General features: G+C 38.8%; 1 long non-coding RNA gene across 3 annotated transcripts in view; it reads right to left on the bottom strand.

Moving 5' to 3' along the window:
- Nucleotides 1–13,412, bottom strand: part of LOC137638235 (uncharacterized) — a 233,871-nt gene extending 220,459 nt beyond the window's left edge. For all 3 annotated transcript variants that reach the window (XR_011043939.1, XR_011043938.1, XR_011043937.1), the window contains exons 1-2: nucleotides 13,278–13,412; nucleotides 9,641–9,777 (exon numbers count right to left, since the gene is read on the bottom strand). This is a non-coding gene — a long non-coding RNA (uncharacterized lncRNA). The remainder of the gene's footprint in view (nucleotides 1–9,640; nucleotides 9,778–13,277) is intronic.
- Between the last annotated feature and the right edge of the window lie 3,410 nt (nucleotides 13,413–16,822).

The raw sequence follows: 16,822 nt of genomic DNA, 5'->3' as shown, positions 1-16,822 counted from the left end.
ATACAGTCGTCATCTTAGCAACTCTCATACCGTTCCATGGTACAGCCCAAAATGTGAGTTGGTAAACATGGGGTATATATCTTTTAATGTGTACCAACAGGTACACAAAGTAAGTACTGTATCAGTAAGATTTATTGATAGTGGTCAAATGGCACGCTGTCCGTGCCAAGGAGGCCATTCAACCCCGAAATTAAACTAGTAGGAATCCCTTGAAATACACTAAGAATAAAATTTGATAGATGTTGGACAAAAGGTTGCATGAACGCTGGAACGAAGGCAAGGTAGAAGTATAAAAAGAGTACTTGGGTATGGGCCACAGGAAAAATGTGAAAACCCTTAATTCATACCTTTAATGCACTGCATGAGGTATACTAACAGCAACATTCCTCAAAGTAAAGAAACTGAATAATAGGCATACACTATAGTTAAAGAAAGTGATAACGCAGCAGTGATGCAGAGATCTGTCGCACATGCATTCATTTTATGACAGTTTTCCTCAAGGTACCAAGCAGGAAGTCAGCTAACATTCTAAACTTTTATATAGAGACAAGTATACCATTCAGAGTAAAAATAGGCATTTGTTATTATATACCACTTATGAGTTTCATATACTGAGACCAGCTTCTTCGAACTACACAGATTTGAAGCAGTTTGTAATTTGAATTTCAGCGTCAATAACGGACAGCTTTTCACATATCAAATATCAATGGTTTGTTGGCTAATTACAGTGACAATTGAATAACACCAATATAAATCTTTTCCCTTTGACATTTCTTGAAAGCATAAAGAATATTCAAACATAAATAGAAGAAAAAGAATCACAAAATTTCCCTTTCATGACGAGTTTTGATGCAGAAGGACTTGAAGTCATAAGCTCCTAAGCTAAGGAGTGCTCAGTGGTATCCTTCACTATGAAGATGAGGGGCTTCCTTGAGAAGGAAGATAGAAAATATCTGATCGGGATAATATTCGGTGTATGGTCGCTTGGCAGCTATCGAGGTCACATCGAGCCTCAATATCTTCAATTGACTGCTGAGTAATCAGTGGAATGAGAGGAAGTGAGAAAGCATCTAAAGATTTTAGGGATACTGGAAGGTGTTCATGAATGCTACTGACGGACTGGGACTGAGGAGTGAAATACTGGAAGCTTCTTATTCAACTGAAAGGCGAACAGGTTGAGTGATGGTGAAAACCTGAAGTGGGAAGCCTATCCACCATGCAATGATGCATGGATCACAATTTTTTCTCACACTGAGGCCCTTTATCTAGACTGAGTGTGTATACTCGTACAGTCCTACTTCCTGGAAGAACAATACAAACAGCTTTACTGTGTTGCAGCCTTCTTAAATGTATACCTGCTTCTTAAGAGTCTCTGAAACAAGCCTCTTTGTTGACCAAAGTCACAAGCATCAGCAATGCTAACAAGTGCTTTACCAAACCTCTTGGATCTTACAAAGTAACCAAGTATTCACACTATGTTTATTACTGAAAGCTTGAAAAGCAGGTACATTTTTTCCATGAGTCATATCTCCGAGATAGATATGTTACTTAGGTAGGCACCTCATCCCTCAATAGTACACCTGCGGATATATGATTCGCCAAATTAGATGAGTTCCCACAATTAGAATCGTCATGCTGCTACCTGGATAGATCGCCCAGTATTCCTGCTCCAACAAAACCAGAAGGTAATGGGTACAATGGGTGCTGACTAGTAACACTTAAGGAGCTATTGGAGCAATCACTAGGGAGCTGTCAATGAGAAAATTACCTATCTGCTAATGAAAGAACTCTCATTGACAATCTACAAAATTGTGCAATAACCATAGTAATTGTAGATTAAGTTTCGAAGATCTTTGCCTTCATAGATTGTAACACTCTAAAAACAGATATCATTGGGTTCATGACTGTCTTGACAATCTCTGAAAATCCATTATCCCTCAAGATATTCACCACCAAATCCACGAATGGGATGGGCCAGTCCCCTGTAGAGGAAGAAAGGATTAAAGAGCGTTTGCTAGTCTTCTGTTTGATCTCAATCTCTCAGAGGCTAAATGGCAGCAAATACCTTAACTTTTGTAGAGAGAATGGAAGAGCTTAGTACCATATGGTACATAGCAGAGTCACGTTGATGAGGATCCTTGCCAATAACCATGCAAGCACAATATGGGATCTCGATCTTTATAAAAGTGCTGAGATTGTATCTGAGAGGTTATATGTTCCAATCCCTATTGCAGAAAAGAGTTGGAAGACCTTGGTGTCTGGTAAAATCTCAGAGCATGGGAAGATATCATATCATGTATTTGTCTCTAAGCATATGATTATCTGGAGTAGTAAAACAGTTTTTACACATCAGATATCTCAAATGATGAAAGATGACAGTGAATTGGAAGATCTCTGGGCTGGAAGCACTGGGAAGGAACCAATGATAGGCGATAGGTGTACTCGTTCCTGGTGAACCAAAATTAACAATCACCTGAAGAAATAGCATAAATTCTAAGCGTGTGGTTCCTGATTGCATAGTTCTCCCTCATATGGTTCTGATGGCATGGTTCCCGATTGGCTGGTTCTTGATCGTATTTGTTTTTTATTTCACCTTGCAGCTAATCCTGTTGGAAACGACTACTGTACAGAGCAAGTGCAAGGAATCCTGTCTTGAGAGAAAAAGATCATAATCAGAGTGTTCCTGTGAGGGCAAAACATGAAGGGAAGACCATAAAGGGAATATCTCATATCATGTACGGGCAATAGGAATAATCATAGGTTTCTCTTTCACCAGTATTGTATTTTGGAAAACCTGGAATGAAGCAGAATTCAGATATTCTGTAACCCAAAAGTCACTGAAGGACATGTTCTGTAACCCAAAAGTCACGGAAGGACTTGTTCTGTAACCAAAAAGTTACTGAAGGGCAGGTACAAGAGATACAATAGATAGGTGTCTGATTATGTGGTGTTTGACAAGTGCATAGAAGACCAATACCATAGTGACTGGGCATACAAAGACTGGTCAAGCATTGATGGAGAGAGTAGAAACCTGTGCCGATATGGAAGGCACAGATTGTAAAAATTATGCATTGATGATCGTGTTGTGGTGATCGTATTGTCAGATTGGTAAGCTGAGACAGTGTGGTTTGGTGATGTCATTAAATTCATAGTAATTGTTCCGTTGTGTACTCCACCGTGCTCCTTCTGCAAGGTTGTCATTTGTGGTTTTTCCTCCTCAAGGTACAGCAAGCTTTGCTGTACTGGGAAGAGAGATATCAAGCAGTGTAAGGCTTCTTTTTACGACCTCAGCCGTAGCAGATAGACCATTTCACCTATTAGGAAGTGGACAACAAGCTATAAAAGTATCCAGCCATCCTTATTTTTTGTTATTGCTTCAAAAAGGCCTCTCAGAGAGATGTTCAATACCCTCCAGGTAAGAATTCATAGGGACACAACTGACTATGGTGAATTTCTGAGTGAGGTTGAATGAGGGGTTCGGAAAATGGAGAACAGTTCTATCGTTATCTCTGCAAACAGGAATAAAAGGTCTGAGTGCTATTCAGATTGCTACCACTGTGAATCTATCAGGCTCATTGACCAATATGTTGATGCCCTTCTCAAGAATGAGTCTCTTTATCAGACAGAAGTGTTTCCCCTGAATGTCGGAAGGCCTCTAATAGAGGTGCCTGGTTACCTTGTACTGGTTAACAGTACTCCAAAAACTTCCATGCATGATATGTCCTAGCCCGACATCTCATCAGCAACTCCCCACAATTCAAGAATTAGATGTCTAATTGAGGGAGAAGAAGGTCCCTCAAAGCCCACGATTAGAGTCCTGCTCTGGTTAACTCCTAGAAAGTTTTCCTTGCCTACACTGAATCAGGTTGCAGAGAGCAATTGAGTTATCTCACATCCAATTCCATCTTCTAACTAGAGGGGATCTCAGTAGAGAGCAGACCTCCGCTGCCGTGACTTATTTCTTGACATTTTGCTTGACCTTGACCTTTGACCTTAACATGTATTAATTGGCATGGATTTTCATAAACTCATATATGAACCAAATTCGAAGTCTCTGTGATAACGATGTCCAAACTTATGGCTGATTACATGATGTGAATTGGACATATTGCTTGATTGTGAACTGACCTTTAACCTTGACCTTCCAAAATTTAATGAATTCCAGCTTTTTGCATAACAGTTAATCCCTGATGGTTTCTTTACTCTATAATTAAAATTGAAGATGTTCACAAACAAACGCACCACACACACAAACAAGGGGTAAAACATAAACTCATTCCAACTTTGTTGGCAGAGGTAACGACTTGAACATTGTGAACATGTTTCTGTGTGTAAGTTACCGCTGTGTAGTTCGTGCTCTCACTAGCGTAATAACGTGTGGGACAAAGCGCAACATCATTACTCAAAAGAAATTGATTGGTCACGAGCCATAGCATTGTGAAAATGTTCGTGAGCATGTATGCATGCACCCATGAGGAGCACATGCCGCTGGTCAAGCAATCAAACCTTTGTCAGTAGTAGGAGCTAGTGCAAGAGGACATATATCTGCCATCGTTTGTGAATGTAAGCATGAGCCGATTTTATCTCGTCGGAAGTAGAGATTTGAGGCAATAACCTTGAAGGGTTATGTCTCATGAGACTCATTATGCCCTGAAGGATTGTCGGGTTGAGGCGGACACTACAAGAGGTCGGAGGCCAACACCAAGTGAGTAATCTAAAGAGCTCTCTATCCCGTAAGGAAGAGAAGTCTGAGGCAGTAACTCCGGAGGATTATATCTCACAAGACTCATTGTGCCCCAAGAGCAAAATGGTGGGAGGCGGTGGCCGCAAATGGTTGGCAGTCATTCCCATCTACGGCAATAACCCCAAAGGGTTCCGTCTTGCAATCCTTATTGTATTGCTGCAGGTTTCCACTTCACTGGTGAGATTTGCTGGTCGTAAAGGGCAACACACATGTGCAGCCATAGTAACTCATGTCAGAACCTCACTATGGGGGTGTTGGCGAGCAACCGTAGTTGCACAGACCCTGTTCAGTGAGAGGAGCTCACTAATGCAGACCCTCGTCAGTGTAATGAGCTCTTCCGTGCACCTTGATAACACTCAGTTTCTCGGTTAGCTCTCTTGCATGAATAGAGTCTGTGAGTCTATGCACTGAAGCTGCATGAAATATTTTCGCACACCTGCATCAGCGAGAGGAGCACGCCAATGGTCAGCATTTATGGAGATCCTCATCAGTGAGAGGAGCTCTCCAACATTTAGCATTTGTGTAGACCTTTGTCAGCTAGAGGCAGTGGCACCCTGCTAGCTCTCAGTGTCTAGGTGGGCTCAGACCATGCTTGAAATGAAACCTAAACGCTTGTTAACGCCCTCATAGAAGGTTGGCGAGTAATCTTGCATACTCCCTCAAGGAGGCACAAGTGCTCGTGATGTAGCGAGCAAGGCTGAAAAAGGATTTCCTCTGCGCTGGCGCACAGCAGGAAAAACAGGCTCTTCTCCATTTAAAGAAGAAACCCCAAGGTGGAGGTCCCAAAGGACCTGGCCTCGAAAAATCAGTAAGCTTTGTTGAGCACTATGGTACGATGGTGAGAGGCAGCAGCCGCAGGCGGTCAGCAGGCATCCCTATATCCAGCAATAATCTTGAAGGGTTATGGCTCATAAAACTTGTTGTGCATTGGAAGCACTATGGGAGAGGCGGCGACCACAATTTGTGGGTAGGCATCCCCATCTGCAGCAAAAATCCTGAAACGATACTGCTCATGAGACTCGTGCCCTGGGGACATGATAGGAAAGGTGGCAACTGCCAGCGGTTGGCAGGCATCAATATGTGCGGCAAGAGCCTTGAAAGGTAAGGTTATAGTTCGCAAGACTCAGTGGCCCCTGATGGCACAATAGGAGAGGTGACTAATGGTCAGCAGGCATCACCATTTGGGTCATCCAGAGAGCTGGAACAAGGTCCGACGAATCAAGCATTCGTTCCGAATCTACAACGCGGTAACCACATGGAGAAGGAGGCCCTATCTTGCACACGAGAAAGGTGCTCAACACCAAGCAGAGAAGTAAGGGGCTTCATAAAGTGCAGAACCTTATTGCGCCGAGCGAACTCAGGTTGAGTGGGTACAGCGTAATCAGCAAGCTTCTAAGGGGCCCCATTCACGTTCAGTTGCACCCTTCACGTGAGGACATTGTGGGCGTGGTTTAACTGTATCGTTGTGAGTATGGCGTGATTTTATTCGTAAGGTTTAAACTCACAGGCAACCGGACAGCTCAAGACCGTTTCGAGCAGGCCTGAATGTATATAAGGTGTGTTCGACGTGGCCTGCAAGCTTATCCTCAGTCTATGGTTGAAAGTCGCGGTAGAAGAATCCATTGAGTAGGCGAGCACTATGTCAGACATCTGGGTAGATAAAAGATTTTGGAACGAATTCATTGATGTAAATTATATAAGTCTATCCCTTGGTGATACAGCTAGGGTTGCCAGACGTCCCGATTTTGCGGGACATGTCCCGAATTAGATCCTTTTGTGCCGTGTCCCAGACTAGACCCTCACGGGATACCCTTTTGTTCAGCATTTAGTTTATCATAAAAAATATATATATAAATATATAGAAAAAATATTAACATATTAAAATCCTCACCTCATGATATAAGGTAAAATGTCGATTCTTTCTTGAAATTACAATGATGATAATATAAACTGAATAACGAAAACATGTCACTAAAGGTTTACTATGTTTACATAAAGCAGCCAAAAGCGTTAGCAACTTATTAAATTGGTTGGTACCAGGTGAGTGCTGACTATTGAGTGGTAACACACTGTGACATTTCTTTTCAACCCTCCATACCAGAGTGCCATTATTTCTTGTTACAGCCTATTTTTTTCCTCTTTAATTGTATCCAGCCCAAGATGTCAAAACGTAAATGTAAATTTCGTGATGAATATTCCAGCGAGTGGACATTTATCAAACAAGGAAGGAATTGCTTTTAAGCAACCTGTGGTTTATGCCATTGCAATTAAAGTATTGAACATGGCGGGAAGAATGATATCACGAGACACATTGATTCGGCAAAGCACACAGAAAGAATTTCCTCCACTTCAAAAGATGATTAAATAACAAACTTCATGATCAAGAAAAACACAGATAGAGAAAATAAAATATTAACAGCAGAAGTAGCTATGGCCTTTCATACTGTAGATATCATCCAATTCAAACGATTGTACACATGTACTACGACCGTTATTATTATTATTATTATTATTATTATTATTATTATCATTATTAGCTAAGCTACAATCCTAGTTGGAAAAGCAAGATGCTATTAGCCCAATGTCTCCAAAAGGGAAAATAGCCCAGTGAGGAAAGGAAATGAAAAAAAACTACAAGACATTTAAGACCAATAGCATTGAAATAAATCTTTCATATATAAACTTTAAATACTTGAAAATAACAAGATAAAAACTTCAAAATAACAAGAGGATAAGAAATAAGGTAGGATAGTGTGTCCGTGTGTACCTTCAAGCAAGAGATCTCTAACCCAAGACAGTGGAAGAACATGGACAGAGGCTATGGAGAACAAGGGTAGTATTTAGAAAGTTTTGATGTCTTTTCATGGTTGTTATTAGAGGTACCTCCAGTATGGGAACATATACAATCTTCTTGTTTAGTGTTAAAAGACAAACGAGTAAAAATTTACGACAACATGATTTTTTGCCTGTGGTCAACTAATGAAGAATAAACGTGATGAATTGATGACCAAGATGTGTCATGAAAGATGGTTTTCCATCATTCAGCAGTTAGACTTCAAGGAATAGTATTCTGAAATATCCATTTTGTGTGAACATGTATTCAATATTCCTGGTCATAATGCAAATGTGGTTCTATAATGACTGTTCAATGGACAGATGAGAGGAATAAGTTAGATTTGTGAACTATAGATGCTATTTTACATTGTAAATGGAATGTAAATTGCTATTGCAAAGAATTTTACAGACATGCTTTTCATATGAAAAAGTTGATTTGTTTCATAAATATTGATTACTACTTTTCCAAGTTATTCTCGTTTTCTTTAGTTTCTTTCTTGTAATTTGCAACAAATATTAATTTTCCAAGTTTTGTTTCTTCATATCCAATTATAATGCTTGATGTTTTTCGATACGTCTCTAGATTTTTATATGTTGATCTAAGTGTGTGTATATACTATGTGTATAAATTTATTTAGATGTAAATATCATAGGCTGAGAATTGACAGATTTAAGTGTCCCAGATTACTTATCTTGAAATCTGGTAACCCTAGATATAGCACATCTCATGCAAGTGTCTTTCTCTGTATATGTTGTGCCATAAGGTCTAAAAGCTGGCGAAATGTAGAGTCCTCCATTCGTAGATAATTAAATAAATCATGAGGCTTCCATAATAAATGTGACAACAGGTTTGTGTGTGATAGTACTTCTTGCTAGCCATTCCTTCATCCAAACCCTTTTCCTACAAAGAGCTAGAATCTACAGCTCCCTCTGTGATGATACCTTCCCAATTACTGGCCGAGAGTATACTAACCTGATTTCACTCAGGCCACATGCGTAATGTATGGGTACAATTTCGGTCGTCCAGACACTTAAGCTCCGCCCCAAACCGGAGACCTACAGGTAGTACCGGTGCATAAATGGGGCCCCTAAGACTAACTGAGGTCAACTTCTGGGGTCACCTTGAAAGGATCCCTGACTGGTTGCAACTCCAAAGAGGTCTACAACTGCTCTCGTTCATAAGCAAGGGCTGGAGGAAGGAAGGGCGATGAGCAGATGCAGTCTTGCAGCTAGGGTCATAGGAAGCTCAGGTGGTTCTCCCACCCGAGATTCAGAGAGGACGACCATGGTCAACCCCTGGAGAGGAAGGTTTGAGCTCCTCCTATGCCTCTAACTGTAACACCCTCGAAAACCGTTTCTTGGCAGGGAGACCCGAAAGCCGTAAGGAAGACAGGAGTTGCAGCAAGCAACAATGGGAGAAACTTCCCTGATTGATGGCCCTGTTGCTTTGCTAAGGGAAGCGACAGTATCCGCACCTAAGGGTTGTCCATTCTTACTCGTTTGTCCTCCAGAGAACAATGGGGAGGGAACGAGACCCTGAAATAAGAAGACAGGTCTTCCGCGATTATGTCGTCTACAGAATTGGGAGGATGACCACTCCCTGAAAAAAAAAGGATAAAGAATCAAAGTAAACAGTCAGTTTGTGTAACAGTTTAATGGGAGAAGGAAACGGATCATCTGCACTCTACCGAGCCAAAAGAAAAACTGACGTCATTTTACAGGTGCGAGTGTGCGCGGGATGACTGGTCTACCCCATTCCCCACCCCCGACTTTATTATACTGTATCTTGCTAAAAGGTTTAATGGCTAGTTTCAGTTTCACCGAAGAAATACATTCATATAAAAAAAAACGAAATGGTTTTATTACGAGTTTGAATAAAGGAATTTCAGATGGTATAACCCCATCCTCATAAGTTATTATATCCTAGGATTCCAAGTTTTTCTCTTTACTTACCAAGGAGCTTCAACTACCTTGAATAGCCTTTCTGATCCCATAACTGTTTCACATATAAAGTCAAAATCGAAACATTGTCCTACGAAACAAATTCAAATTAATCCTTACCAGAGACTAGGAGATAGAAGACAGTCATTTCTGTAGGGTGAAGGGACTATTGCTTGGAACCCATCCTCTGCCGTTAGGTGATGGTATATTGTAGTTGCTTCCTGCAGGATATTTTGGAACACTTTGTGTCTCTTGTTCTGTTGAATTAATATATTTGTATTACTATAAGTTGATACGAAAAAAATATTTGATATACAAATTGGCATTAAAGATACTTTACCCTGGGGAATGAACATATTGAAAGAGGGTATCAGGTAAAAATTACTCTCTCACTACCTTAGGGAGAACGTATCTCCATATCTGGTCCTAGCCTCTTCAGGTGCAGGGTATATATACCTGTATCAGGATCTACAAGGAGTTCTGAGTAATTAACAGGGATGCATAATAACATTACTGGGAAAATCGTTACCAGTGCTCCCTTTTGAATTACCCACTCCAGCTTGATAAAATGCTTTTTTTAACACAAGAGTATCAATATTCCTTAGTTAATCCCCCAATGAAACTAATAACAATTTGGTCTTTAGCTCTATGCCACCATACAACTACATACCAGACAAAGGTCTTCCTCAATCATATAAATTTTATACCTCCAGACTTGCATTATTCACTTAAATGCCATTGACAGGCCCCACAAGAGCCAATTAGTCTCGGCCATAAATTTCTATAACTTTCAAGCAATGAGACCTAATTTAATCAACATATGTTTTATATAGTCAAGGTTATGCCTAAAGGAAGTGATTCACTTCACCTCTATATGAACCCTTGCTATGAAAGTTCTTTTGATAATTACATTGATTGCATAGCTAGAGGCATACCGTTTCACTTTTAGTCTGAATACTCAAGACTTTCGTCTGGTCAAGCATAACACAGGTGTAGGGCTGGATCCATGCTGTTGGGAAAACTTTAATGCATCAGCTTTTTTTGGCAAAGCTCTGATGTTACATCCCACTCCTTCAGGTAACAACTTTGGCATAATAAAGACATAGTGGAGGTGATGACAAGGGTGGATAAATAGGAAAACATGTGAAAACTTATTCATAAAAATTTCATAGTATAATTTTATTGGTTGTAATTGCTAGGTAATGATTATGTTAGAGAAAATCTAGAAAGCTTACACAAGCAATGGCAAATACCAATAAGCATTAAGACACCATGAACTTTCTAAACATCAATATTGAACTTTAGAAACAGCATTGATGTTCACATTTTTACCAATTGATACAAATACACAAAAAACACTTGTACACAATCATATCTCATAGTAAATTCTTATTTACCATCATAGTAAAGTATTATATTATTGCTCTTCTTACTACATATACTGTATATTTAAGCAAACGTCTCAATTTGACAATAGCAATATATTTTCTATTTCATCAAACAGCAAAACCAGTAACAGACTCAGTAATCCTGAGTCACTCAAACGAGTAGATTTATAACATTTTTCTGCAAATTCAACATAATCATGATTGGCGAGTCTCCTTCATTTTAAAGTAATCAATTGATTCAAACTAGTTTCCTTACATGTTCATTGCATATAAAACATTCTTTACAAATCAAACTGAGCAATTTATCAGGAAAGTTGGAGAAGTTTGTAACATCAGTTAATAAACCCCTAGCTTACTTTTTAAGTTAGTCTAAGGCTTTTCTTTTATTTATCTTTGCCTGAAGCTGTAGCTCAGCTTAGGCTGTGGATCGCAAGAGGCCAGATAGAGTTAAAAGAGCTTGTAGGCTAGTTTAAGGAATAAAAGGTAAAGGAACATTTTTTACTTTCATCCTATATTCACTGCACTAGGCATTGTAGGGCAGGTAAGCAAGTTAAGCTAAGGTATGGTAAGGGAGGGGTGGGTAAGAGAAGGGAGGTAAGGTAAGATAAGGGAAGAATGGGTAAGGGAAGGGAGGTAAGGTAAGATAAGGGAAGAATGGGTAAGGGAAGGGAGGTGAGGTAAGGGAAGAATGGGTAAGGGAAGGGAGGTGAGGTAAGGGAAGAATGGGTATGGGAAGAATGGGTAAGGAAAGTGTGGGAAGGGAAGTGTGGCTAACGTAACGTGCCGTAACATAACTGAACGTAAGGTAAGGTAAGGTAACGTAAGGTAAGGTAAGGTAAGTTAAGGTAAGGTAACGTAAGGTAAGGTAAGGTAAGGTAAGGATAGTTAGCCAAGGTAACGGTAAGGATAGTTAGCTAAGGTAACTGTAAGGATAGTTAGCTAAGGTAACTGTAAGGATAGTTAGCTAAGGTAAAGGAAAGGATAGTTAGCTAAGGAAAGGATAGTTAGCTAAGACATGGTAAAGGTAAAGGTAAGGATAGTTAGCTAAGGTAAAGGAAAGGATAGTTAGCTAAGGTAAGGGTAAGGATAGCTAGCTAAGGTAAGGGTAAGGGTAGTTAGCTAAGGCAGGGTAAAGGTAAGGGTAACGATAGTTAGCCAAGGCAAGATAAAGGTAAGGGTAGATATAGTTAGCTAAGGCAAGATAAAGGTAAGGGTAGGCTAGGTTAGGTAAGGGTAGGCTAGGTTAGGTAAGGGTAGGCTAGGTTAGGTAAGGGTAGGTTAGGTTAGGTTAGGTAAGGGTAGTTTAGGTTAGGTAAGAGTAGGTTAGGTAAGGTTAGGTAAGGTAAGGGTAGGTAAGGTAAGGGTAGGTAAGGGTAGGTAAGGTAAGGGTAGGTAAGGTAAGGTAAGGGTAGGTAAGGTAAGGGTAGGTTAGGTAAGGTAGGCTAGACATGGTAAGGGTAGGTTAGCTAAGGTAAGGTAGATTATATAACAGTAGGCAACGTAAGGGTATGTTAGGGAAGGTAAGGATAAGCTAGCTAAGGGATGGTAAGGGTAGGTTAGCTAAGGTAAGGGCAGGTTAGCTAAGGTAAGGGCAGGTTAGCTAAGGTAAAGGTAGGCTAGGTAATAGGAAAAGTATGGAAAGGGGTAGGTTATATAATAGTAAGACAGGTAAACTAAGGGTAGGAAAGGTAAGCTAAGGGTATGTAATGTAAGGCAAGAGTAGGTAAGGTGAGGGTATGAAGGATAACAGTTGGTAGGGCATTAATAGTTAAGGGAGGAGATGTAGGGTAAGGTAAGGAATGTAAGCGTAGATTCTGTAACTTTGGACGGAGAAGCTTAGGCTAAGAAATACCTGTCATTTTCGTAGCTACTGTACATTTTCAAAAGTACTTTCTTGTTAGAAGTGTGGGAATTCAACATTTGATACGAACCATATTTTCTCCTACTGATAAGATTGTTAGAATTAAGGTTTCTGATAACTCTTGATATTGAATTTTACTTAATTCTGGTTTTCACAACTCAATAGCTGTTTCTTACTGTTGTATTTCAACAATTTTTAGATACAGAGGTTGAAAAAACCCTTAATAGGAGTAGTTTTCAACAATATTGAATGTTAAAACTAAAATATTAACAACAGAGCTTATTGTGGAAATAATCTTTGTAAATTTTGAAGTTACTAGGTCTCATATATATATATATATATATATATATATATATATATATATATATATATATATATATATATATATATATATGCCTAGGCTATTAAATACTCTTACTCAGACTAGTTTCACACCGAGAGACGACCACTTTCACTGTAAAATTATTTGACTGACAATAAAGTTATTAAGCATTAATGAAAGCCTTACCTTCACAGTAATGGGAAACAAGAATTGCATAGCGCAAGTTAATATATCGGCGTTCCATGATGCTGGAAGAGAATAACAAGTGACGGGAGAAATTACTGTTTACTGTTCCAAACTTTCAGGAACTGTTTACATCCCTAAAAAGGTTCCAACAATGTCCAGCGAAATTTTAGTCTTTTTCACTTATATATTCCGCAATATCAATCATCTTGACACATCTTATTTTATCAAAATCTGTACTGAATTGTCGATATAAACTGGAACTATAACTAGCAGTAGTAATGTTAATAATATTGGAATAGATTATTATTATATGAAGATGTATACTGTAGAAAGAGTTCGAAGAAGTAGAGAGAGAGAAGATTTTTTTTTTTTTGTGTACAAAGAAAACAGTAACCGGAGTTATATTATTTCATTTTTAGTTATCCTACATAGAATCAGATGAAATATATATAAGTATAGAAACTTATGATAGAGTCAGTATCAAGTTATAACTAAAAAGATCATTTTCATTAAATCCGTAAATCTTTAGCTGTGGTCTACTTTTAGGGTAAAATCATGTCTGGATAATTTTTCATCCTGGGGCTAAAATAATAAATATGTTTTTTTTTTTTTTTGTGATAAGACAAGGGAATACAATTTGCCCTAGTAAGCATGAGGAAATTACCCCCCCCCCCTCTCTCTCTCTCTCTCTCTCTCTCTCTCTCTCTCTCTCTCTCTCTCTCTCTCTCTAACTTGACAAGGTTCCAGAGTGAAGACCTGTGCAAGAGTGCATTATTTATTGTTGGTATTTATAATAATTGGTGCATGATCAATAGTAGGCCAATCATGTAACTTCCTTCAGATCCGGATATATACAAATTTAAAGGTTTCTGAGTAACCTCCTTGTAGTCTAAAGGTGCTCCTACCTTTAGATAATAAAACTTTAATAAATTATCTTGCAAGCAATACTTACTGAATATTTTCTTTTAAATTCTTTGCATTACTGAACGGTCAGATATTATATAATGGCTTTGTACTCAATTTAGATGACTAGATATTACCGTAAACAGTATACTAATTACATTTTAGAAGAGCATCTTAAATACATCATGCGAGAAAGGTCACTGAACTATTCGCTATCAGTTCAATAAACAAGGCTCATGTAAATTCTCCTTAAATAAACTATAATTGATATCCATTACATATCCAGTATCGGCAAAGGCTTGAAAAATATTAAATTTGCTGGTTTAGGTAGCATAATAAAGCTAAGAAAAAAAATCATTAAATAGTATAAGTAAATACGGACAGTTCTTGACACCTGCTTATATAGATTTGAAGACATTGAGAGGAGTTGGAGAAAATGTTTTGAACAACTACTGAATACTGAAAATGAGAGAAATGAGAGAGAGAGAGAGAGAGAGAGAGAGAGAGAGAGAGAGAGAGAGAGAGAGAGAGAGAGAGAGAGAGAGAGAGAGAGAGAAGGATGGGGGAGCCAGTGATGGAGATAGGAAATACAGAAGTTAAGCGGGCATTGAGTGAAATGAAAAATGGTAAAGCACCAAGTCCATTAGAATCCCAAACTGAAATGGTCAAGTTACTAGCTACAAGGGGGGAAGAATGGATGCTGGATTTATTGAGACCAATATGAGAGCAGGAAATAACGCATAAAGACTGAGAGAGAGTCTAATGGAATCTATATTTAAGCAGAAAGGTGATGTCATAAAATTTGGTAGGTAATTAAACTAACAGAGCAATGTTTGAAGGTTTTTGAGAGATTACAAGATGAGGGATTGAGAGAGATCATAAAGAAAGGGTAACATCAGATTAGATTCATGAGGGGGAGAGGGACTGTGGATGCCGTCTTTATAGTACTGTAATGCAGTTGTTACAGGCTCTTCTGTGCTTTTGTAGATCTAGAGAGGGCTTATGATATTATACCAAAAGTGATGTTTTGGAGCTTAACGAAGAGGAAAGTCCCAGAAATATTGGTTAGAATGGTAGATATGATGTACAATAGTACATGGCCAAAAGTCATAACAGCTGTAAGGGAAACTGAAACCTTTGAAGTTAGTCTTAGTTTACACCAGGGTTAGCATTAAGCCCATATTTATTAGGAGAGATCATGGATGTGTTAAGTGAAAAGATCAGAAATGAAGAGTGTGGGAGTTGCTATATGCAGATGATTTGGTGATTGCTGATGAAAATGAAGAAGTAGATAGAGGGGCTGTAGAATGGCAAGAGACTTTGGAGACGGGTGGCTTGAGAGAAAATCTGGATAAGACATAAGCTAATGTGAGGAGTCGGGAGAGTAGGGACAGGATAGCCAGTCATAAATCAGGTGGAACATTTTAGATACTATCAGTCAGGAGGGAGGATGTGAGGCTGAACTAGAAAATAGTATAAAAGCAGCATTGGGGAAGTAGAAGGATGTGTATGTAATAAGAATATGCCAATGAAACTGAAAATAAAAATCTATAGCACGGCATTAAGACCAGTGTTATATGGATTACAAACGTGGTTTCTAAGACGAAAGTAGGTAGAGAGAACACAGATGAGAATTAACCATTCCTGAGTAACATTTAAAAAGATTCCTCGTTTGAAAAGTAAGGAGCCTTCTTAGTGCAGCTATAGGTGATTTGATCACTATCTTAGTTCTTAGTTACTAAAATTATGATAGTTTTCAACCGTTAAATAGGCAGTAGGTTGGCTAGGGCACCAGCCACCCGTTGAGATACTACCGCTCGAGAGTTATGGGGTCTTTTGACTGGCCAGACAGTAGTAAATTGAATCCTTCTCTCTGGTTATGGTTAATTTTCCCTTTGCTTAACACATTCACCGAATAGTCTGGCCTATTCCTTACACACCCTCTTCTCTTATCATACACCTGACAACACAAATTACCAAACAATTCTTTTTACTGAACTGTAATTGATCAGTGGCTACTTTTCTCTTCGTAAGGGTAGAAGAGACACTTTAGCTATGGTAAGCAGATCTTCTAGGAGAAGGACACTCCAAAATCAAACCATTGTTCTCTTATCTTGGATAGTGCCATAGCCTCTGTACCATGGTCTTCCACTGTCTTGGATTCGAGAGAACTCTTGCTTGAGGGTACTTTCGGGCACACTATTCTATCTTATTTCTCTTCCTCTTATTTTGTTAAAGTTTCTTATAGTCTATATGGGAGATATTTATTTTAATCTCGTTGCTCTTCTTACAATATTTTATTTTTCTTTGTTTCCTTTCCTCACTGAGCTATTTTCCTTGTTGGAGCCCCTGGGCTTACAGCATACTGCTTTTCCAATTAGGGTTGTAGTTTACCAAATAATAATAATAATAATAATAATAATAATAATAATAATAATAATAAATCAATCAGCCATGATTCCATGAGCACATTTTGAGTAGAAAACTCACCCAAGGAAATCTCCATAATCAAACTTCTTTCTGAAGGAACTCAGCTGGGACGTTCTAACAAATTAAAGTTGAGAGAATTGTAAAGTAAACACACTATGAAGGCAAATATCCTCCCCAAAACGATAGGATGATTGTACTGATATTTCATCTCT

Source organism: Palaemon carinicauda, chromosome 3 (assembly GCF_036898095.1).
Source record: "Palaemon carinicauda isolate YSFRI2023 chromosome 3, ASM3689809v2, whole genome shotgun sequence".
Lineage (NCBI taxonomy): Eukaryota > Metazoa > Arthropoda > Malacostraca > Decapoda > Palaemonidae > Palaemon > Palaemon carinicauda.
Note: the sequence above shows the minus strand (reverse complement) of the source record. Positions and strands in the feature narration are given on the sequence as shown.